The sequence below is a fragment of the Theropithecus gelada genome, chromosome 16, assembly GCF_003255815.1.
Source record: "Theropithecus gelada isolate Dixy chromosome 16, Tgel_1.0, whole genome shotgun sequence".
Lineage (NCBI taxonomy): Eukaryota > Metazoa > Chordata > Mammalia > Primates > Cercopithecidae > Theropithecus > Theropithecus gelada.
In genome coordinates, this window is record NC_037684.1 from 67,190,790 (window position 1) to 67,215,286 (window position 24,497).

Consider the following 24,497-nt stretch of genomic DNA (forward strand, 5'->3'; position numbering starts at 1 on the left):
TTGCAGGGATTTCTCTATGGGAAGTGAAATCACTGAGAATCACAGCTGAAGTAGTATTGGAGAGGGTGACCATGACCCAGGTGCCAGGATCTTGTAGAAATGAGGGGAATGACACAGGGTTCAATAGTTGACTATGACAAGGAGGGTAGTGGATTGTGCAGTATGGCAACATAACCCTTAAAGCCGGGAGTGTTGGGGGTAGTGGTGTGGAAGATCAATAACAGGCAAAAAGGAGTCCTGCCTCACCTCCAGGCCCAGTGGAACAAGGGGCATGGGAATGAAAAGATCAGCTGCCTGTTCAGAGGACAGCAGGGGAAACGGCGTCTTTGCAGGAGCTTTGAGATTTTCTTAGGGGCTAGTTCTGGAACCTAATGGATGCGGAGCCCTCCTAATGTTTCCTCCCTGTTGTTGCCTCTGTTGCTGCTTCTTGGAGTTGCATCTTTGACCACAGACCATTCTGTACCACTGTATATAACAGTGATTACATACACAGGGTTTGGGCTCCAACTATCTCGATTCAAGTCCTGTGTTTCTAATGCACTACTTCTCAGCTCTGTGATCTTGGGCTAATTAATTGACCTCTTCGTGCTTCCGTTTCCTCATCAGAAGATAGAATGGTAATAGGCTTATGGAATTGTTGTGAAGTTCGAGGAATAGATATAGGAGCTGTGCTTAAACTAAGCTAGGGACAGTGGTTGCACATATAAATGTTTGGTGTTAATATAATTATTGTTTCATCACATTCTGCTCTTGATGGGCTCCTTATTCTGTGAGGACAGAAAGGTGAAGGGAATGTTTAGAGTCACAATTGAAGATAAAGTGATTTTGCTGATAATAGATCATGCATTCCAGTGACCCAGTGAGTAGGTTTGGGAAGTTGGGGGTAGTCAGATCTGGGGTTCACAGAGGTTTAGGGGAAGAAAGGCAGGGTACTGAGGGATGAGTTTAGGGAGTCCTGCTGTCAGAATGGCAGGGCTGGGTGAAGGGTGATCTTGCCTGGACAGTGCAGAACTCAAGGACCTCCTCTTGACTTTGACTTCCACTGATGAACATGGTCAGTGTGGTTCACCGGCATATCCCTGGGGTCTAGCCAAGCCCTCACTGCATCCTTGCAAATAAACAAAAGATGCTTCTGAGGAGGAACATGCTGTTATGAGTTTTCCTATCAGCTCTGCTTCTTCTAACACCTCACACTACCCTTTTGGAAATCTGTTTAAGCTCTTGGTCAGATTCCCTCTGAATTTCACTGAGCATGTTGGCACACCTCCGTACCTGTGATTTTCTTGCTTGTAAATAGTTGTACTTGCAGTTCACCTCACCCAGGGCTGAGATAAAAAGTGTCACATAATGTTCCCAGAGCCCTGTCTCGTATTGCCTGAGCAGATGCTACCGTTGCAGTGATAACCAAAAATATTAAAATGGAGACCATAAGGACTTGTTGAGCATTGTAGTTTTCCGACAGGACAGATAGTTTCTTTCTTCCTTGGCTCAATGCTTGAGACTTCATCAGACACAGAACCTTCCTGCTGCTGTGCCCCACAGCTGCCCCTCTACACCTGCTCAGGGCTGTCTGAGCTCTCTGGTGAGCTCACTCAAGACCTGGACCCTGGGGTCTGTTGCAGATGTTATTACAGGAGTCACAGACTGGATAGAAAATTACCCACAGGCATATGCTGTTTGGACCACATAGTGTTTTACAAATCAGGAACTTTCATACAAAATTCCAGATTAATGACTTTTTTTTTTTTTTGGTGGGCGGGGGCAAATCAGAAGGCCCAGGCACAGGGACTCTGGGATTCTATGTAGCAACCATTAGCTGGAGTTGAGTCATGGTGCCCCCTGCAGATGGAGTACATACTCTAAGTCATTACATATCCCTCCAAGTAAGCCTCTTGGGACTGTTAATTGTTTTTTTTTTTTTTTTTTTTGAATTGGAGTTTCACTCTTGTTGCCCAGGCCAGAGTGCAATGGTGCGATCTTGGCTCACTGCAACCCCTGCCTCCCAGGTTCAAGTGATTCTCCTGTCTCAGCCTCCCAAGTAGCTGAGATTACTGGTGCCTGCCACCATGCCCAGCTAATTTTTTGTATTTTTAGGTAAGGTTTCAACATGTTGGTCAGGCTGGTCTTGAACTCCTGATGTCAGGCGATCTGCCCACATTGGCCTCCCAAAGTGCTGGGATTACAGGCGTGAGCAACCGCGCCCGGCCCAATTTTTTTTTAACGTGACAAAATAAATACAAGATTCTATTTTCTGCTTAGTAACACCCATACGTGGCTGTGTATTTCTTTTCAACTTTTATTTTAGAATCAGAGGGTACATGTTCAGGTTTGTTACTTGGACATATTGCATGATGTTGAGGTTTGGGTATGACTGATCCCATCATGCAGATAGTGAGCATGGTATCCAATAGTCAGTTTTTCAACCTTTGCTTCCCTCTCTTTCCCCTCTAGTGGTTCCTAGTGTTTACTGTTCCCTTATTTATGTCCGTGAATACCCATTGTGTAGCTCCCATGCAGTATTTGTTTTTCTGTTCCTACATTAATCCACTTAGGATACGGCCTCCAGTTGCATCCATGTTGCTTCAAAGGACATGGTTTTGTTCTTTTTTATGGCTGCATTGCATTCCATGATGTATATGTATCACATTTTATTTATCCAAACTGTTATTGATGGGCACGTGGGTTGATTCCCTGTCTTTGCTATTGTGAATAGTGCTGTGATGAACATACATGTGCATGTGTCACCCATCCAAGTACTAACCAGGCCTGACCCTGCTTAGCTTCTGAGATCAGATGAGATCGGGCATGTTCAGGATGGTATGGCTGTAGGCTTGTGTCTTTTTGGTAGAATGATTTATTTCTTTTGAATATACATCCAGTAATGGGACGACTAGGTCAAATGGTAGTTCTGTTTTAAGTTCTTTGAGAAGTCTGCAAACAGCTTTCCAGAGTGATTGAACTAATTTACATTCCCACCAACAATGTATAAGCATTTTCCTTTCTCCACTGCCTCTCCAGCATCTGCTGTTTTTTGACTTTTTAGTAATGGCCATTCTGACTGATGTGAGATGCTATCTCATTGTGGTTTTGACTTGCATTTATCTGATGATCAATGATAATGAGCATTTTTCCATATGTTTGTTGGTTGCTTGTATGTCTTCTTTTGAGAAGTGTCTGCCCATGTCCTTTGCCCACTTTTTGAGGAGGTTATTTGTTTTTTGCTTGTTGATTTGTTTAAGTTCCTTATAGATTCTGGATATTTGACCTTGGTCGGATGCATAGCTTGTAAATATTTTCTCCCATTGCATAGGTTGTCTGTTTACTCTGTTGGTAATTTCTTTTGCTGTGTAAAAGCTCTTTAGTTTCATTAAGTCCCCATTGTCAATTTTTGTTTTTGCTGCAATTGCTTTTGAGGACGTAGTCATAAATTCTTTCCCAAGGTTTATGTCCAGAATGGTGTTTCCTAGGTTTTCTTCTAGGATTCTTACAGTTTGAGGTCTTACCTTTAAGTCTTTGGTCCATCTTGAGTTAATTTTTGTATGTGGTGAAAGGTAGAGGTCCAGTTTCATTCTTCTGCATATGGCTAGCCAGTTATCCCAGTACCATTTATTGAATAGGAGTCCCTACCCCATTGCTTATTTTTCTAAACTTTGTCAAAGATCAGATGGTTGTAGGTGTGCAGCTTTATTTCTGAGTTCTCTATTCTGTTCCATTGGTCTATGTGTCTATTTTTGTACCTGTATCATGCTGTTTTGATTACTGTTGCCTTATAGTATAGTTTGAAGTTGGGTAGCATGATGCCTCCAGCTTTGTTCTTTTTGACTAGCATTTCCTTGGCTATTTGGGCTCTGTTTTGGTTCCAGATGAATTTTAGAATTTTTTTTTGTGCTAATTCTGTAAAAAATGACATCGGTCACTTGATAGGAATAGCATTGAATCTGTAGATTGCTTTGGGCAGTATGGTCAGGCTCGTTTTTGGTTTCATGTGAATTTTAGAATAATTTTTTCTAATTCTGTGAAAAATGACTTTGATAGTTTGGAATAGTGTTGGACCTGTAAATTGCTTTGGGCAGTATGGTCATTTTAATGATGTTGATTCTTCCAATCCATTAGCTTGGGATGTTTTTACATTTATTTGTGTAGTCTGTGATTTCTTTCAGCAGTATTTTGTAAGTTTCTTTGTAGAGATCTTTTACCTCTTTGGTTGACTATATTCCTAAATATTTTATTCTTTTGTGGCTATTGTAAGTGGGAATGTGTTCTTGATTTGGCTCTCAGCTTGAATGTTATTGGTGTATAGAAATGCTACTGATTTTTGACATTGATTTTGCATTCTGAAACTTCACCAAAGTCATTTTAGAGCTCTGGGGCCTTTTGTCACAGTCTTTAGGGTTTTCTAGGTATAGAATCATATCATCAGCAAAGATAGCTTGACTTCTTCTTTTCCTATTTGAATGTCTTTTATTTATTTCCATTGCCTGATTTCTTGCTAGGACTTCCAGTACTATGCTAAATGGGGATGGTGGGGACTCTTTTATATTATGGGTCTACTTCTCATAGGCATTGGAACTTGTAACTCAAGCCAACCAACTAAGATAAAGGAACATTAGAGGGCATGTGCAGAGAATAAAGTAATCTGTGAACGACTAATGACTGCATGGAACATTGATGTGTGAGCCAGCGAACAGCACTCAAACTCACCTGGCTATTTGTGAGAGTAAACAGCTTACATAATCTCAAAAAAAAAAAAAAAAAAAAAAAAAAAAAAAGAAAGGCAAAGAGCTAACTAACTGATACATTCTGCTCTTCCTGGAAACTTTAAACTTAAATCAGAAGCATGGGAAACTATTGCTTAAATCTTTACCTTATGCCATGGTTAACCAAATAGAAAAATGCCTGATTCTTTCCCAGGATAGTGGAGGGTTTCACAGTTCCCTCTTGTCTTTCATGCTGTAGCAACACCAATTATCACCTGCTGGACTCTTAATGGTGTGTGTGTGTGTGTGTGTGTGTGTGTCTCACTGGGAGCTTTTGAAAACACATAGTGGAGTATTGCATGTTTTTATTTTCTTTCTTTTTTGCCACAGCAGTGTAAAAACAGAACAGCCACATGATGGAGGTTGTTTATTTATTTTTCTCAAGAACAACTTACCCTCTGACTAGCTGATCTTCAAGTGAGCTGTTTAACCTCTCTGAGCCTCAGTGTTTACCTCTATAAATCTGAGAGTAATGGTTTTATCTCTCAGTGTTTCTGTGAGGATTAAATCATATGCTCTGTGTGAGTGCCCGGCACAGAGCCTCCATCGGGAAGGTTTCCAGTGAGTCTTTCTGTTCAGGACATTCATAAGAAAAGCCCCCGAGCAAAGAACAAGCCCATGGGGAGTGCCCACACAGTCAACCCCAACAGCCCAGTCTCTGAACCATAGCCTCAGGAATAGGGATGCTGAGGTTCTGCCTTCTGGAACTGGCACAAACAGACCCTCCAGAGAGAGTGGCTGTGCACCTGTTGATTTGGGTTAACTACCCTGGGGGATTTCTCTTCCTCCAAGAATAAGAAATCTCACATTGCTGCTCAGGGCATTAATTTCTGCCAGGAAATAAGTGAAGAAAAATTATTTGGCCACAACCCTGATTCTGATGTCTATTTCCTGGGGGCTATTTCCCTTTGGGAAGTGGACTGGTAAGCCTGGATTTTCTAAAGTAGTTCAGGTCAAAGCTATTCCTTCTCCATGAGTCATTAACTCTGTTGAGGTAGTAAGTATTTATTGGGCAGATTCTCATTGCCCTGGGCAGCGTTAGGCTCTGGGGATGCAATGATGATCAAGATACACCTCAAGTAGGTGACAGTCTAGTGAGGGAGATGAATAAGTAGATGGACAATTAAATACATTCTTCTAAGTCCTGCTACGTCCAGGGAAGGCCCAGGATCCCATGGGAGTTCATGGCAAGGGCAATGAAACCACTTTGGGAAAATTTGGGAAGGCTTCCTGAAAGAGTGCTATGGTCTGCATGTTTGTGCCTCTTCAGAATTCATATGTTGAAATATTTTTTTGTTAAATTTTAAAAAAACTTTTATATTAAATTCAGGGGTAAATGCACGTGTTTGTTATAGAGGTAAACTTGTTTCACAGGAGTTTGTTGTACAGATTATTTCATCACTCAGGTATTAAGCTTAGTACCCATTAGTTATTCTTTCTGATTCTCTCCCTCCTTCCACCCTCCACACAAGGGCAGGCCCTAGTGTGTGTTGTTCCCCTCTGTGTGTCCACGTGTTCTCATCATTTAGCTCCCACTCATAAGTGAGAACATGCAGTACTTGGTTTTCTGTTCCTGAATTAGTTTGCTAAGGATAATGGCCTCCAGCTTCATCCATATTCCTGCAAAGGACATGATCTCATTCTTTTTTATGGCTGCATAGTATTCCGTGGTTTATATGTACCACATTTTCTTTATCCAGTCTAGCATTATGAGCATTTGGGTTGCTTCCATGTCTTTGCTATTGTGAATAGTGCTACAGTGAACATACATGTGCATGTGTCTTTATAATAGAACAGTTTATATTTCTTTGGGTACATACCCAATAATGAGAGGAAGTCAAACATATGTTGAAATCTTAATCCCTAAAGCATTAAGAAGTGGATCCTCTAGGAGATGATTAGGTCATGAAGGCAGAGCCCTCATAAATGGGATTAGTTCCTTCATAAGTGAGGTCTGACATAGACCTCATCCCTTCCACCATATAAGGACATAGCCAGAAAGCACTGTTGGTGAATCAGGAAGGGGACTTTCACCAGACATCGAATCTTCCAGCACATTGATCTTGGACTTCCCAATCTCCAGAACTGTGAGCAACAGGTTTCTATAGTTTCTAAGCAATCTAGTTTATGGTATTTTTTTTAAACAGTCGCCCAAACTGATTAAGACCAAGAGGTAAGTTCAACTTGAGACATGAAGGATAAATAGGAGTAGCCAGACCAACAAGGGTGGGGATGACAATTCAAGCAAAGGGAATAGGCTGTGCAAAGTCCCCGAAGCAGGTGCACACCGCAGGTTTAGAGGCTTGCCAGCATGCATCGTGATCAGAGTGGTGCTGGGAAACCTCAGAGAGGTGGGTCAGGAAATCAAGGCTACAGCTTGAAAAGCTTTATTTTTCATACTAGGGAGGTTGGTTTTATTCCATGAATTGTTTCAGATATTCCAACATTTTGGGGCCCAGTCTGCATCTCTGAGACAATTTCGCACATCTAGAAGTTGTACACATCTTCCCTTTTGAAATGCACAGTCACTATATTGGCCTGCTCAGGAATGGTTGTGCTCTCGATTCAGAAAGAAGATATCCTAGGCACACACTGTCACGTTTTTGAAGGCAGTCCCTTGTAGATGTGCTCCATGGTCAGAACAATGCATCTCAACGTTCAATTTGGAAAAACTGACATCTGTATACATAGCATGAAAAAACCCTGCTGCTCTTGCTACTACCAATGACGTCACCTATCCTCTTATCTGTGAACTTCCAAGAGTTTGAAATGTGGCAAGTGCTCATTTCCTAGACCTCAAACTCAGGTTTGCAAAATAAAAGACAACTCTCTTTTTATTTCCACAACTGAATTTGATTTGTACCTCCAGCTCCATGTCACTGACAATGAATATTCATTCTTAGCCATTTTAGGAAAACTAATTAATTCAAGATTTTTCTCAACCAGATCACAGCTCCCCTCTTTCCTCCTCCCTCCGCAATTATATCTTATTTCCAGGAGACCTGACTACCGGGAAGCCGTTGGGAGTGGTTTCTGATTCTTGACCACCACATATTCTCTTCTGCATCTCTACCACACCCTTGTTCCCATTGGCTCTGTTGTCACTGCCCATCTTTGCTGACCACCTTTGCGATATCCGAGTTTTCATCTTTTCCCTGTGGTTAGTTCATAAAGTTCACTTTGTAGCCTCACAAGAAAACAAGGGGACATTAGGGCTCATGAACCCTAAAAATCAAATGGGAGGCCAGGTGCAGTGGCTCACTCCTGTAATACCAACACTTTGGGAGGCCAAGGCAGGCAGATCACTTGAGGCCAGGAGTTTGAGACCAGCCTGGTCAACATGGCAAAAACCTGTCTACAAAAAATACAAAAATTAGCCAGGTGTGGTGCCATACACCTGTAATCCCAGCTACTCAGAGGGCTGAGGCACTAGAATTGCTTGATCCTGGGAGGTGGAGGTTGCAGTGAACAGAGATGGTGCCACTGCATTCCAGCCTGGGTGACAGAGTGACATTCTGTCTCAAAACAAAACAAAAACAAAAAGGTTGAATGGGAAGCATCTGGCCTATTTTTTTATAGGGGCCTGGGAGGTCAAGCCTGTCTCCCTGGACCCTTCAAGGCAATTCTCCATTACTGCGGCTCCATGGTAGGATACAGATGGAGAATTCCCAGACCTTATTTATTTGCCTCAGGCCTGCTCAGCAGGTAAATGTGGGTTCCTTCTGCTCTTGGGCTTATGGTTCTTATGAGTCTGCTCATGGACTTGACCCCAGAGAATCAGGACGCGGAGGCTTCTCTCAGACCACTCTTAGTTTTTTTTTTGTTTTTTTTTTTGTTTTTGTTTTTTTGAGACGGAGTCTTGCTCTGCGCCCCAGGCTGGAGTGCAGTGGCGCAATCTCGGCTCACTGCAAGCTCCGCCTCCCGGGTTCACGCCATTCTCCTGCCTCAGCCTCCCGAGTAGCTGGGACTACAGGCGCCCGCCACCACGCCCGGCTAGTTTTTTGCATTTTTTTTAGTGGAGATGGGGTTTCCTAGTTTCACCCTCTTTCTACTTAAGATTTTTTAATCTAATAAGAGTGGAGGTAAAAGCTGGCTCTGACTGGTCATGAAATCTTTTTGCTTAACTAAACTTTATGCCCTGAGTCTTACTAGGCTCTGCTTTGGAATTCCAAAATCCCTTTCCTACCAAACTTTTGTCTCTGCCATAAGTTGAAATGTTCATTTGGAAAAGGAAATCTTTTTCCTTTTTGCTGCTGTAACACCCTTCCCCAAGGGCAGTTGGAATAGAATGGTCCCCTGTTGGTCGAGGAAAGGTAGGCATAAAGCAGTCCCCAGGCAAAACTCTCATGGGTGATCTCTAATAGAATATTCCTCTACAAAAGAGTTACTCACTGAGAATTATAAAACAGGAGGCACTCACGAATATTAGAGTGGACTGCAGCATGGAGAAGACAAGCTGAGTGTTGTCCACGGCCTAGAATGCTAAGTGTAAGGGAACCACTTATTTTCGTCTCTGCTCAAGAGGTATTATCAGAATGTAAGTGATAGAAATGCTTGGAATACTCTGCCTGATAAGAAGGTCTTTGTATATCATGTGGGTGCTCCATGCTCACATGACTGACCCCCATAGAAACCCCGGACATCAAGGCTTGGGTGAGCTTCCCTGGCTGGTAATATTTTGTGCGTAGGCACATATCATTGCCAAGAGAATTAAGCCCTGTCTGTGTTTTTCCACTGAGAGAGGACACCTGGAAGCTCACGTCTGGTTTCTCTTGTACTCCACCCTATGCCATTTTTATTTTATTTTTGCAGATTTTGAATCTGAATCCTTTCAGTGTAATAAACCATAGCCATGAATATAACAGCTTTTCTGAGTTTTGTGAGTCCGTCTAGTGAATCATTGAAGCTGAGGATGGTCTTGGGGTCCCTCACCACAACTGAGAACCCTGCAAAAAGAGAGATGCCACCTCTTGCCAAGTCTCAGAATCTCCCTGGCCTTTAAACATTTATTCCAGTTGGCTTCAGGCTGGTTCTTCTTCAGATTACCGCTTCTGGGAAGTTACATTTTCCTTGTGATCTCTGCGGTCCCCGATTCCTGGACCACTGGCACAAATTCAGCACCCTTGTTGTTGAGGCATTCCTTTCTCTGGCCACAGACAGCTCTGACTTCCTCAGTGTCAATGACTCAGCTTCCATTCACTTCACCAATCCAGTCCTGTTGTCACCTCCTATACCTTGTTCATCCCCATCACTTGAGATGACCCAACCTACAAAATCCATATGCTCAGAAGTCTAGCTCTGCAACCCTTTTGGGCCACACATTCATGGGCCTGCGCCTTAGAGTCAGAGAAGTCCACAGTAATCTGACTTTTCTGAACTGTAGTTACTCTTCTGCAAAGTGAGAGAGTACTAAATGAAACCCTACATGTAAAGCTCTTAGCATGATACCTGGTGCATAAATCCCAAGGGTTACAATGAAAGCTACTGTTATCAAGTCTGTGATGGCTGATTTCATGTGTCAACCGGACAGGACTACGGGATGCCCTCATATCTGGCTAAACATTATCTCTGAGTGTGTCTGTGAGGGAAGAGATTAGCTTTTGAATTGGTAGACTGAATAAAGCAGACGGCCCTTCCCAATGTGGGGGGGAGGGCATGGCTCATCCTGTTGAGGGCCCAGATAGAACAAAGAGGCAGAGGAAGGTTGAACTCTCCCTCTCTTTCTGCCTGAGACAATGGTCTTCTGCACTTGGACTGGGACTTACACTATCAGTGCTCAGACCTTTGGACATGGGCTGGAATTTACACCATTGGTTTTCCTGGGTCTTTGAAGATGGCCAATCATGGGACATCTCAGCCACTAATTGTGTGAGCCAGTTCTTTACAATAACTTCATAATAAATCATATATGTACATGATATATTATAAATGTTCTTTATTACAAATGTTCTTAATTATAAACATTCTTCTCTTTATCTATATCTGTATCTGTATCTATTGATTCTGTTTCTCTGGGGAACCCTGATTTGTATCTAGTCAAAGCCTACAAATACAAAACCTTATACGGACATATGTGTTCTGATGTAACTGGCACCTGATTTTACAGGCTGTCAGACCTCACTTGGCCTTGTTCTTCTCCCCTTCCTCGGCTAGATTTAATCACCCGTCCCTGCAAGGGCACTGTCATCCATGCCTCCATCTCCTTCATCTCCTTGTCCTCCTTCCACAGCTGTGCCTCCTTTCCATCCCCAATGCTGTGTCAATCCAACTGCTTGTTTTCTCCTTCCCTGCCTTCCAATGCTAGAGAAAAATCACATAACTATGCTGAATTGGTTCCATTACCAATTTATGAGCTTCCCAGCCTCAGCTGTGCTGCCAGCCCTGCTCAGTCATCTTCTAATAATCTCTTGTTGACTTTCTCTTCCTTGCCCTTCAGTGGCTGCCCTGACCTCTCCTTGCTCCCCGCAACCCTCCATCACCCCCCATTCACAGCTGAGTGCCTGCAGAGAATATGAAGGTCATCAGAAGTGATTTATTTCATGTATGTCCCTCCTAAGTTTTTACTTCTAAATTTGTCTATATTTTTACCTAGTTTTACTTCCTTCATCATTATATCTGAAGTTATTCTACTCTCACATCTTCACTGTCTCTTTCTTTCTCTGGGCTTTCCCCCACCACATACAATTATGTATTCGTTTCCCCTTTCACATGTTTTTTCCCCATTTCTTTCTACTTTGCTTCCTTTTCAAGATCTGCCCTGTGTGTTCCTCTCTTAGTCATTTGTCCAGTGGTCCTTGACCTTTGCAGCCCAGTGGAATCCTATGGGGGAGCTTTAAAAAATATCCCCATGATTGGGTGGGCACAGTGGCTCATGCCTGTAATCCCAGCACTTTGGGAGGCCGAGGAGGGTGAATCACTTGAGGTCAGGAGTTTAAGACCAGCCTGGCCAACATGGCGAAACATCATCTCTACTAAAAACACAAACATTAGCTGGGCGTGGTGGCACGTGCCTGTAATCCCAGCTACTGGGGAGGCTGAGGCAGGAGAATTGCTTAATACCCGGAAGGTGGAGGTTGCAGCCAGCTGAGATTGTGCCAGTGCACTCCAGCCTGGGTGCCTCTGTCAAAAAAAAAAAAAAAAAAATTCCCATGGTTATTCCTTATCCCAGGACAATTAAAACAGAATCTCTGGGTTTGGGGCCCAGGTGTTTGCATTTTCAAAAGCTTCCTAAGTATCTCTAATATGCAGCCATGGCTGAGAGCCACTGTTCCCTCTGCTTGTATTCAAATCTCAGCCTATGTCAATCCATCTTCTTTCTGCTACCTCTATACTGAAAATGAACTTCCTAAGGTCACCAAAGATTTCCTCATTCCACAATTCTGTCACCACCTTCAGGTCTCAGGCTATTCAACGTTTATGAAGCCTGTGATTCTTAATGTACATTTTTAACCTTGTGGACTTCCAAGGCAATGTTCTCTCCCAGCTCTCTTCCCACTTAGATTTCTCTTTCATTGCCCCACTTGACTTCTTTGCCTCTGTTGGTGTCTCCGTGCTAACCCACTTTATTTTACTTTACACATTCTTCAGCAGCAGTGCCATCCACTCTCATCTCTTTCTTCTCTTGCCTTCTCTGTTCCTTTTTATTAATGTGCTCAGCATTCCTCCTGCTCCCACTAAATTGGCCAAGCTACCAATACTTGGAGGCATCAATGACATTTTTCCTTCCTTCACATGTGCATCTGATTGGCTAACAAAGATTCAATTGTCACTGCAGTCACATTCTGCTTGGAAACCGCTGCAGGGTCTCAGTTTGCAACAAGATGAAGTTCAAATCCTGTATCCTGCATGAGAAGACCATCCACAATTTGCTTCCAGTCTGCCTCTCTGGTCCTGCTGCCAGCTACTCCTTGCCCCTCAGTTTCCTCATGCAGAAGCACACTGTTCACTGCACATGCATTTAATCTTTGGTGCCTCTGTACTTGGAAACCTGGACTCCCTTCCTACCCTTCTAACTCCCTGGTGACCTTCTACTTACCTGCAAGGTCCAAATAAAATGTCAGGGCTCTCTGACCCTCTTTATCCATTTATATTCCCATAAAGCATAATCACAAACTCTAATTAAGCACTTACTCAAGTGTCTTATGGGAACTGATTTATTGTCTGCCTTTCCTGCTTCTTAGTGAAACCCTTGAGGACAGAGGTCATGACTCATCCCTCATTATCTCTCTCATTCCCAACACAGATCCTGGAACACTGCAGGACGCCAGTGGCCATATGCTGAGTGGAACCAGTAGGGATGATGCGCACATGGTCCAGAGAGAATGGGACAGTAGGACTCAGGGATACAGTAGGACTTTGGGGTGAAAGAGCAGGATGTGGCATCTGTGTCAGGTGGAACAAGTAAGTACTAGAGCTGCTCACAAAATATTCTTTGCTCCTCGTGTTAAGGATAGAATGCTGAACTGGATAGAGCTGCATCTGACATCATTTATTATATATTATGGTTTTATGCCTGTGTGTGGGAAAGGAACAGAATTGGATTATCTCCCTGCCCCAGGAAATAGTCATGTAGTAAGCAATAATGGGATCAACGTGCACCGACTGAAATTCTCTATAATCCCCCAGGGCGGAGATCAATGGGAAGAAGGCTCTCTCAGAGAGATGTGTGGTCTCATCCTTGGGGATAAAGAGAGCCCTGTTAAATCAGGGCAGAAGGTGACACAGAGCTGCCAGGGTGGGCTGCGTTCTTGCGTGCCTCTCTGGGCCAACGATGCTGGAGATTCTCGCCTTGTATAAAGACATGAGCAGTCTTTTTTTTTCCGGGCACAGAGCTATGCAAAGCTTCTTTTTTCTCTTCATCCTACTTCTTTTACTCACTGGCGTTTTTGTGTCCTGGATCCTTTGCCCACATCAGCATTATAGCAACTTACAACCATATGATGTGGTAGATCCTTGGTGTTGATGATTTATCGTTTTGAGTTATACTTTATGCATCACGTCCCAAAGACCTACGATAGGTAGTCATTGGTTATCTTGCTAAGATATGAATCTGTATGCATTGCTCTGCAGTGGGAGGCTGGAGTTAGTTAGCAAGTTAGTGAGCCTGGTTACCTGGCCAGTCTTTTCATTTCATTGTTTTTAAAACTCATTTGTTAAAAATAATTTGTTGAGTACCTACTATGTGTCAGGCCTCACGCTAGGACTTCTAGTTGGAGATCCAGTGATGAATGAAAAGGTTCTCTGTTCCCATGGACTGTCCTTTTGGAAGGAGGCTGAAGTTAGTGAGCCTGGTTACCTGGCCAGTCTTTTCATTTCATTGTTTTTTAAATTCATTTGTCAAAAAAAATTTGTTGAGTACCTACTATGTGTCAGACCTCACACTAGGACTTCTAGTTGGAGATCCAGTGATGAATGAAAAGATTCTCTGTTCCCAGGGACTGTCCTTTTGGAAGGAGGCTGAAGGGGTGAAGACAAACAATTTAATTTTATGTGATGGTATGTTCTGTGATGAAAATAAAACAGAGTGATGTGATGGAAAGTGAGAAGGAGAGAGAGCAGTCAGCGTTAGAAGAGAGCCCTGATGTGGATGAAGTTGGAAGCCATTATCCTCAGCAAACTAACGCAGGAACAGAAAACCAAACACTGCATGTTCTCACTTACAAGTGGGAGCTGAACAATGAAAATATATGGATACAGGGAAGGGAACAACACACACTGGGGCCTGTTGGGGGAACCAGTACGGGGAGGGAGAGAGCATCAGGATAAATAGCTAACGCATGCTGGGCTTAATACCTAGATGATGGGTTGATAGGTGCAGCAAACCACCGTGGTACACGTTTACCTATGTAACAAGCCTGCACATCCCAGATAGGTGCCCTGGAGCTTAAAATAAAATTAAATTAAAAATTAAGAAAAAAGAAGGGAGCCCTGCAGTGTTACTCAGAGTAGCCAAATAGTGGGACCACCCAAATAATCCAGCAACAGATGAACAGATAAACAAAGTGTGCTCTATCCGTACAGTGGAATATTATTCAGCCTTAAAAAGAAAGGAAGTGAAGGGCCGGGCACGGTGGCTCACACCTGTAATCGCAGCACTTTGGGAGGCCGAGGTGGGCAGATCACCTGAGGTTGGGAGTTTGAGACCAGCCCGACCAACATGCAGAAACCTCGTCTCTACTAAAAACACAAAATTAGCTGGGTGTGGTGACGCACGGCTGTAGTCCCAGCTACTGGAGAGACTGAGGCAGGAAGGAGAATCGCTCGAACCCGGGGGGTGGAGGTTGTGGTGAGCTGAGATTGCACCACTGCACTCCAGCCTGGGCAACTATGGCAGGACGAGCCGCAGACAAAACTCCTCAGACACTGGATTAAAGAAGGAATAGGTTTTTTATTCGGACGGGAGCGTCTTAAGACTTGCGTCTTAAGAGTGGAGCTCCTCGAAAAAGAAATTCTTGGCCTTTTTAAAGGCTTACAACTTTCAGGGGTCTATGTGAAAGGGTCGTGATAAATCGAGCAAGCATGGGAAATGTGACTGGGGGCTACATGCATCAGCTAACAGAACAAAAAGTTTTACAAAGCTTTTTTTCATACAGTGTCTGGAATGTACAGATAACACAAGTAGTTTAGGTCAGGGGTTGATGTTATTATTATTACTTTTTTTTAACTCCTAGGGCCAGGTGGTGGTGCCAAGGTTGTCTGGCTATTTATCTTACTTTTGTTTCTTTCTAACTTTTTGCTTTCTCTCTTTCTTCCTGTCTTGTGAACTAGGCAAGGTGCAGGGAGGAGGGCAGCAGGAGTAGTAGTGGTCTCCTTCCTTACAACAAGAGTGAAACTCCATCTCAAAAAAAAAAAAAAAAACAAAAACAAAAAGAAAGGAAGTGCTCATGCATGCTGCAACATGGATGAACCTTGAGGGCATTGTGCTAAGTGAAATCAGCTAACACAAAGGGATAACTCTCGTATGATTCTGCTTATGTGAAATATCTAGAATAGGCAACTCATGGAGATAGGAAGCAGATCAGAAATTACCAGGTGCTGGGGATAGGGAGGTTACAGGGAGTATTGCTTAGTGGGTACAGAGTCTCTGTTTGGGGTGATAAAAAGTTTTGGAAAGAGATAGTGGTGAGGGTTGCACAACATTGTCAATCTACTTAATGCCACTGGCTTGTGCACTTAAAAATGGGAAAAATGGCAAACTTTATATTATGTATATTTTACCAAAATTAAAAACAAATTAAGAAAAGAAACTTGCAATAACAAGTTTCTTGCAAAAAATGGCCACGTGAAGACGGTGGGGAGGTGACATTCCTACGAGAGTAAACAGCTGGTGCAAAGACCCCAAGGCAGGAATGAGCTTGGTTATTTTGTGACTATTGTTTGGTGCAGGATAACTCTCACAAAGTGTTAAAGATAGGTTTCTTTGTCATAAAGAGACTCCAGAAAGGAAGTTGATTTCTAGTGTTGGTAGGGGAGCAAAGGGGTCTAAATGCAATGGTGAACTTGGGGATTTTAAAGACTTCGGACTGCATTCCTCAGGGAAGCCAAGGGGCTTGCAGAGTTGCTGGTTTGCCTGCTATCAGGCTGTGAGCATCCTAGGACCACCCAGGTCTGTGCCATTTTAGTTCTGTCTCCTAAATCTATTTCTACTTGTTGAACAATGAGCTAGGGTTAAAGTACTAAACCAGGAGGCAGCAGAAATGGATTACAAGTGGGCTTGGGCTATAATCCCAAAAGACACAATCCCAAATGCTGTAATTCGATGGTTGAAATCCTGAAAATCGCAATCCTGAAACATCAAAATCCCAAAAACATGATTCTTAAAAATTAATTAAAAAAAAATTTTAAAGATATTTATTAGGCCGGGCACAGTGGCTCATGCCTGTAATGCCAGCGTTTTGGGAGGCCAAAGCAGGAGATCACGAGGTTAGGAGTTGGAGACCAGCCTGGCCAACATGGTGAAAACCCATCTCTACTGAAAATACAAGAATTAGCCGGGCATGGTGGCGGGTGCCTGTAATCCCAGCCACTCAGGAGGCTGAGGCAAGAGAATCGCTTGAAGCCAGGAGGGTGAGGTTGCGGTGAGCCAAGATTGTGCCACTCAGTGCACTCCAGCCTGGGTGACTGAGCAAGACTCTGTCTCAGAAGAAAAAAAAGATATTTATTTACATTTTTTTAAAAAGAGGATGTATTTAAGAAACATAAAAACACAACAGAACACTTCATAGGCCACTTGATGCAACAAAATATGCAATAACAACATACATATTATTGCAAGCATAAACACCCAGGCTTAGTAACAACAGTCACATGAGTATGACACTTATGAGCAGCAGACGAACCATATTCGTAAAGAATCATGTAAAAAGTGAAACGTATAGATACATATTACTATGGATGGTGTTGTGTGCATCCAGCTTTATACCTGTGTTCACGTGAAATACCGTGACAAACCTAAGTCTTTCAATGAAATCCATCAAAAAGAGTGATGAGTCACCACTGCCTATGTGATCACCCAAAGAGTAAAGATCTTGAGAAATTTTACCTTTCACAAATGAAGATGCACATAGAGGACATCTCTTCATTTGCCGAGGAAGTTTCAACATTTTTAAATACATGCGCCATGCTGACACACAAAGTCAACGTTGTGATGACGCACTTTGGTGGAGTCAAATTTCTGATGTTCCAGGCAGCAGAAGAAAAGTCTGTCCCAGCTCTCAGTTTGTTGTCTACATTTTTCTCTCTGGACCCCCAGCCAACTCCCTGGTGCCTACCTGCACTGAGAGCAGATCTTCCCCTACTTGCTCCACTCAGATTCACACACTGTTCTCCTCTGGAAACTCCCTTACTGACTCACCCAAAATAATGCTTTATCCGGTTTCTAGGTATTCCTTAATTCAGTCAAGTTGACAACTAAAATTAGGTTCACAAATCCACCCCTTGTCAACTTGGCATCCATATACGTCTCCTTAAACCATACTTAATTTGCAAATAAAGACAGTAACAAGGTAACAGTTCCACCTAATGTGCTGTAACTAACATAATGCAACTACCCCTAATACAACTGAAAACACACTAATCCCTTCCCCAGAGTTTGGCTTTCAGGATTTAACCATTGGGAATTGTGTCTTTAGGGACTGTATTAGTCTGTTTTCACACTGCTATAAAGATATTACCCAAGACTGGGTGATCTATAAAGAAAAAAGGTTTAATTGACTCACCGTTGTGCATGGCTAGGGAGGCCTCAGGAAACTTACAATCATGGCAGAAGGGGGAGCAAGCACATCTTACATGGTGGCAGGTGAGAGAGAGCCTGTGAAAAGGGAACTGACAAACACTTACAAAGCCATCAGATCTCGTGAGAACTCACTCACTATCATGAGCACAACATGGGGGAAACCACCTCCGTGATCCAATCAACTCGCACCAGGTTCCTCCCTCAACACCCTGGGATTATGGGGATTACAATTCGAGATGAGATTTGGGTGGGGACACAGAGCCAAACCACATCAGAGATTATGATTGGCACCAATTCAAATTCTAGCTTCACCATTAACTAGTTGCATGTTTATGGATAAATGGCTTCGTCTAACTGAGCCTCAGTTTCCTACTCCATAAAATGTAGGATTTGGATGATATTAAGCATAATAAATATATGGCATGCACATTCTCATGCAACAGGCAGCAGGGCCAGATGTTGAAGTGTGGGCACTCCAGGTTAATTGGCCCTCATCCAACCAATATTATTTATTAAGTTGTTCAATATTTATTTATCTAGGGAGGAGGGAGAAGTTGAAAGAAAAAAATTTGTATTGGCCACGCGCGATGACTCACGCCTGTAATCCCAGCACTTTCGGAGGCCAAAGCGGGTTGATCATGAGGCCAGGAGATTGAGACCATCCTGACTAACACGGTGAAACCCTGTCTCTACTTAAAATACAAAAAATTAGCTGGGCGTGGTGGTGGGTGCCTGTAGTCCCAGCTACTCAGGAGGCTGAGGCAGGAGAATGTGGTGAACCCAGGAGGCAGAGCCTGCAGTGAGCCAAGATCGCACCACTGCACTCCAGCCCGGGTGACAGAGCGAGACTCTGTCTCAAAAAAAAAAAAATTGTATTAATAAAAATTATATTTGCTACTTTACTTCAACAAGGCTAAGCAGAGTCACTGAAAAACTCTCTAAAATATTCCCTTTTTTGTGTGTTCTTGTTCTTTCGCCGATTTCTTTAGTCCATTTCTTGGGAGTTATATTACAACTTTTGAAATGTATTTAATACAACAAATTTCTTTTTCTGAGCAAAAGGCACTATATCATGAGATATTTCGATTGAGAACTTTAACAAAGTGGGACTCCATGAGCAAGTTGCAAAAGACATAAGCAGAGATGTGCTTTCTAAAGTTTCACTTCACAGTGCTGTCTGCTTTGGAGGGAGTGGAACAAATTACATTTAACTAGTCTATCCCAGTGACGTTTTAGTGTTTCTTTTGCATCAGCATTTTCCAGCAGCTGCCCCGAAGGCTTGAGTTCCTGCAGCTGTCCAGGGCAGACATTACTAATGGAGCACAGCACTCCTTCCTGAAGAGTCTGGATGCAACCCCAGCTTCCCTGGCGCCTGCTTCCAGTTATAGACCCTGCTGGCCATCCTTGGACTGGGTTGACTTTGCAATTCCTTGCAGCTTCAATGTTTTAGGAGTCTGTGATGTTAAACTTTACATGATATCTGAGTAACTACCATTTGTCTGGGACCTGAGAAACTGACATGTCATTTGATTTTAAACATGTTTAAATGAATGTTTGTACAGAAGAAAAGGATGTGGAAAGCTGAAAAAAATCTCTCTTAGATATTTTCCTGGTTTATATCATTTAAGGAAGCAACAATTGAAGACAATTTTATGAAAATAATCTGGACTAATGTCAAGCTATGTTGAGGGTAATTTAAGACCTAGAATTAGGAGGACGGACCTAGAACCTGAATGGAAAGAGATATCTTGTTTTTCAGAGATAAAATAGCATTGGATTGGGGTGGAAGATGAACTAAGAAGATCTGTGGACAAGTGCAAAAACTTTACTTTTGTGAGCTGCATCTAGTGCCGATCTGAATTTAGCTGGACTTTGAAATAGCCAATGCTGTAGCAGAGTCACTTTTGTGCTCCGTGTCTAACGAGGAATGTATTGATGGGAGATAAGCATTGCTTTACAAATCATCAGACACAGTTCTGAGTTCTGGCTTCTGTAATTATTTGTTGTGGGACCTTGAAGTAAGTCATTTATCTCAAGACTGTTTGCTTATCTGTGCAGTGACGATACTATCACTTACCTTTTCATGTAATAAGGCTTAAATAAGATCTTGGCAAATCACCTAATTGAGTCTAGGAGGAGGCATTACAAATTGTCATCCAATTGTATTTACAAGTTGAGTGATTGAATCATACTTGATTAAGGAGAGCTTCACGTCTACTTTCCAGTAAGGATTCTGGTAAAAGCACCACGGGGGAGGGCCAACAAATTTGGAACTGGAAACTGGGTCTGTGAAGGTGAAATACGAATCAGCTGGACAACCCAGTAGAAAAGGGGAGCAAGAACAACAAGAAACCAACCGCAAATTAATCGGTGGGAAATGAAAATGGATACAATACTTTGTGTCTTTCAGATTGGGGAATAGCTGTAATCGCACTGCTGGGAGGATTACAAACCTGTGTTGCCATTTGGGAAGGTGGTTTGGTAGTTCATCAAAGTTCCACTCAGCAATGTGCCTCTCTGTCCACGTAGGATGGTTCTGCCCTATATGAATCATCAAGCGCTCAGAAACAATCTCAAGAAGAGAGAGGGAGCCCTTGCTCATATTTATTTATTCTTAATTGATCAATTCCTGTCCTATTACATATGTATTCTATTATGTCGTTTATTGGCTGCCTCACTTATTGGAATGTAAGTTCATTGGAATGAACTTTATTGGAATATAAGAGAGGACAGAGATTTCATCTCTCATGTCCATAGGCATATGAACATGAAATTCAGAATATGAATACATAAAAAGATCCCTTAAGGTTCTAGAAAGAGCTGTATGCAATTGTTCTGCACTTTGCTTTTTCAGTCAACAGTTGGCTTGGAGGTCTAGCCATATTGGTACTTACAGATCTACTTAATTCTACTTAACTTTTGATTCTGTCAACATTGCAGGGGAGCAAACCCAAATTCTACATCCGTTATGTGGGAAACCTAAATATGATACCCAGGAGAAAGGTGTGTTACAATCAAACATCACGCCTGCCTAATTATAGGGCCACTTCAAACATTGTACATGCCAAGTCAAATCCCCAAACAGCACACACACCTGGGCTATATTTTGCTTAAGAACCAGCACTTGGTGAACTTTGCTACTGTCTTCTCATGTATTTGTAATCTTCTGTGGGTAACCATTGGTGTTTTAAGTTGCTTCCTCTTTCCCTCCCAAGTTGGTACTAACTTGGGTTACACACTTTGGGATAAACTTGAGAACACAGGAGATAGAAAAAGGCAAATCAAAATGTTAGTTGTGTTACCTTAAAGCTGATTGGAGAAAGAGGCTTTAGATCTGTGACCAAAGGGACTTACTAACCCCTACCTCCTAAAATTGACAGACTCCTGGGCATAGCCATGAGTACCATTGCCTGGCTCTACCCTGTGGGCTGGACTTACCACCTGGCAGGTAAGGAGATAGGAGCATATTTCTTACAGCTGATGGATCTGATCAGACAGGGGTAAGGGCTGAGTCTTTAGTTACTTCTTTAGTTACTTCTCTCAAAAGCACTTATCTTATTGTTCTTTTTTTTTTTTTTTTTTCACTTATAAGTTGCTGCTCTTCTTAGGCAGAGAAACCACGAGGTAGAGAAAAAGGCCGGGAGTGTTGTTCTCATAAAAATTCCTCCCCATAGAACTATAAGACTAGTGGGGAGATTGATTCTTTTAACAGTAATCAGCACTTTCTGTCTGGAAACATGTTCTTATCTCTCTGTCTTTTTAATACAACACCTTAACTAAGACAACTCTTGACCTTGGTCTCTGTTCACTTATTTTTCCAGCTATGTAACAAAAATCTTTTCATTGGTAGCTTCCACTATGCCTACAGGTCACAGATTCTTTCTTCTAAGATAACTTTGATTACAATTTCTAGTCTATTGGTTCTGACCTATTATCTTATTTATTATCATTTATCTTATGGTTTTAAACTCTTTATTTTTAAAATATGTTGGCTTTTGGCTGTGTTGGCTCATGCCTGTAATCCCAGCACGTTGGGAGGGTGAGGCAGGAGGGTTTCTTGAGGCCAAGAGTTTGAGAACAGCCTGGAAACATAGCAAGACCCCATCTCTACAAAAAAATTAAAACATTGCTGGGCGTGGTGGCACATGCCTGTAGCCCCAGCTACTCAGGAGGCTGAAGTGGGAGGATTACTTGAGCCTAGGAATTTGAGGCTGCAGTGTGCTATGATCATGACACTGTACTCCAGCCTGGGCAACAGAGTGAGGCTCTGTCTTTTGACGAAACACAAAACAAAAAAACTAAAATATGTTTACTTTCCATAGTTCATTTTTTCCCCTCCCATAACTTTATTTTCCTTATAAAACGTTTTTCTCTAGCCCAGACCTCTATCCTAAACTTCAGATCCATACATCCAACTGTTGTCATGTTTTGTGTATCAAAAAGAAGTTCTTATCTTCCCCTCAAAACCTGTTCAGTCCCCTGACAGTCAGCCTAGCTAACCTTTAGCTCACGTGGAGTTTAAAGTCATACTGACTTTATAGGGTTCATTGGAAAGATTAGACGAGATAATGAAAGTGAGTGTTGCTTTGACGTCAAGAGAAATAAGGATGTTAAAGTCCAATTGCAGAATTTAAACCTGCACCAAAACCCACAAAGCACAGTTGTTATCTGTGACTTCTTCACTATTCTATGTCAGATTTGCTGTTTTCCTTTTTCCTTCATAGCTAAAAAAGGTCACAAAGCAAGGAAATTTTCAGTTTTTTACGTGTGTTTTAAAACATCTGCATTCTTTCTCATACTCAATTTATAGTTTAGGGGGATATAAAATTCTAGGCAATAAGTTTTCCCTCAGAATTTTTAAGGCTTTGCTTCATTATATTCTAGCATCTAATGTTGCTCATAAGAGGTTGTGTTACTCATTTCTTATTCTTAGTATATGACCTATTAATTTTTCCTCTGTGCTTACTTTTAGAACCTTTTGTAAAAATCCCTGGGGTTCTGAAATTTCAAAGTGGTGTGCCTTGTTTGACTTTTTAGTATTCATCATGCATAGCATTTTATGGGCTCCTTCCATCTGGAGTTACGCCTTTCAATTCTGAAGAATGTTTTCCTATTATTTCCCTCAATGATTTCCTTTTCTTTGTTTTCTTTGCTTATTTAGATATTGCCATTTCTGAAAAATACTTCTTTCTTTTCTCCACTGTTGTCTACCTCCTGATCTTTTCACTTATTTATGGGATATTCCCTCAATTTCATATTCTATTATCAAATGTTAGTTGTCAAATACTTTAGTTTCTAAAAGTTCTTTCCTTGTTCTCGGACAGTTCTTTCGTGTGGAATGCTGTTTCTTTTGCAATTCGTGGTCCAGGGGGGTGCAATACCTCCTTTCACTCTGCTAAAGATGCTGGTACAGATCCAGATAAACATGTGGATCTTTCCTGTGTTCCTGGAGTCATCTCTGCATGAGCCAGGTTCCGTATTTATACTAGCTTAGTTTTCTCTCTGTCGATTAGAGGACTTTTCAAGTGTCTGGTTATCCTTTGCTGGCCATTTTCCTTCATCGTCTCAAACTGAAACTGTGTACCCATTAAACTCTAACTCCCCATTCCCTGCTCCCCACAGCCCCTGGTAAGCATGATTCCTCTTTCTCAATGAATTTAACTAGTTGAAGCACTTCATATAAGTGGAATCATCCCATATTTATCCTTTTTGTGCCTGACTTATTTCACTTAGCAAAATATTTTTAAGGATCACCCATGCTGTAGCAAGTATCAGAAATTCATTCTTTTTCAAGGCTGAATAATATTCCATTGTATGTCTGGACCATACTTTGTGTATTCATTCATCCGTTGATGGGCATGGGTTGCCTCCACCGTTTGATTATTGTGAATAATACTGTAATGAACATGGGTGTACAGAGATCAGTTCAAGTCCCTGATTTCAATTCTTTTGGTTTACTTTTTTTTTTGGAAATGGGGTCTCTGTATTGCCCAGGCTAGAGTGCAGTGGCTCTTCACAGGCGTGATCATAGTGCACTATAGCCTTAAACTCCTGGGTTCAAGCGATCCCCCTGCTGGAGCCTCCTGAGCAGCTGGAACAACAGGCATGTGCCACTGCTCTTGGCTCTTTCAGTTTACTTTTTAAAGAGAGACAATAAAAATTTATTAGAGGCCGTGTGGATGTATGTGCACAGATTGTCAGGGAGCTCACAGTCGGTGAATGGGTTTTCCAACATGCCTTTCATTAGAGGATCCCAGGAAGAGAATATCTATTTCAAAGTCCTATTCGTTAGGCTCATGCTTTCTCCTCTGTATTTAGCAGAGATAGCTGAGCGTTTACAGTATACAGCACAGCACCCAGGGAAGTGCCTCGAACTTGCTGAATGAATGGTATGTGGGTGTCATTCTTTTTCAGCTTTCTTATGTAATTTCTCCACATTCTGATATTCCGTTGATAGTTTTAGTTGCAATTTGGAAAGTCAGGAATGGGATGGGGAGCAGGGATCA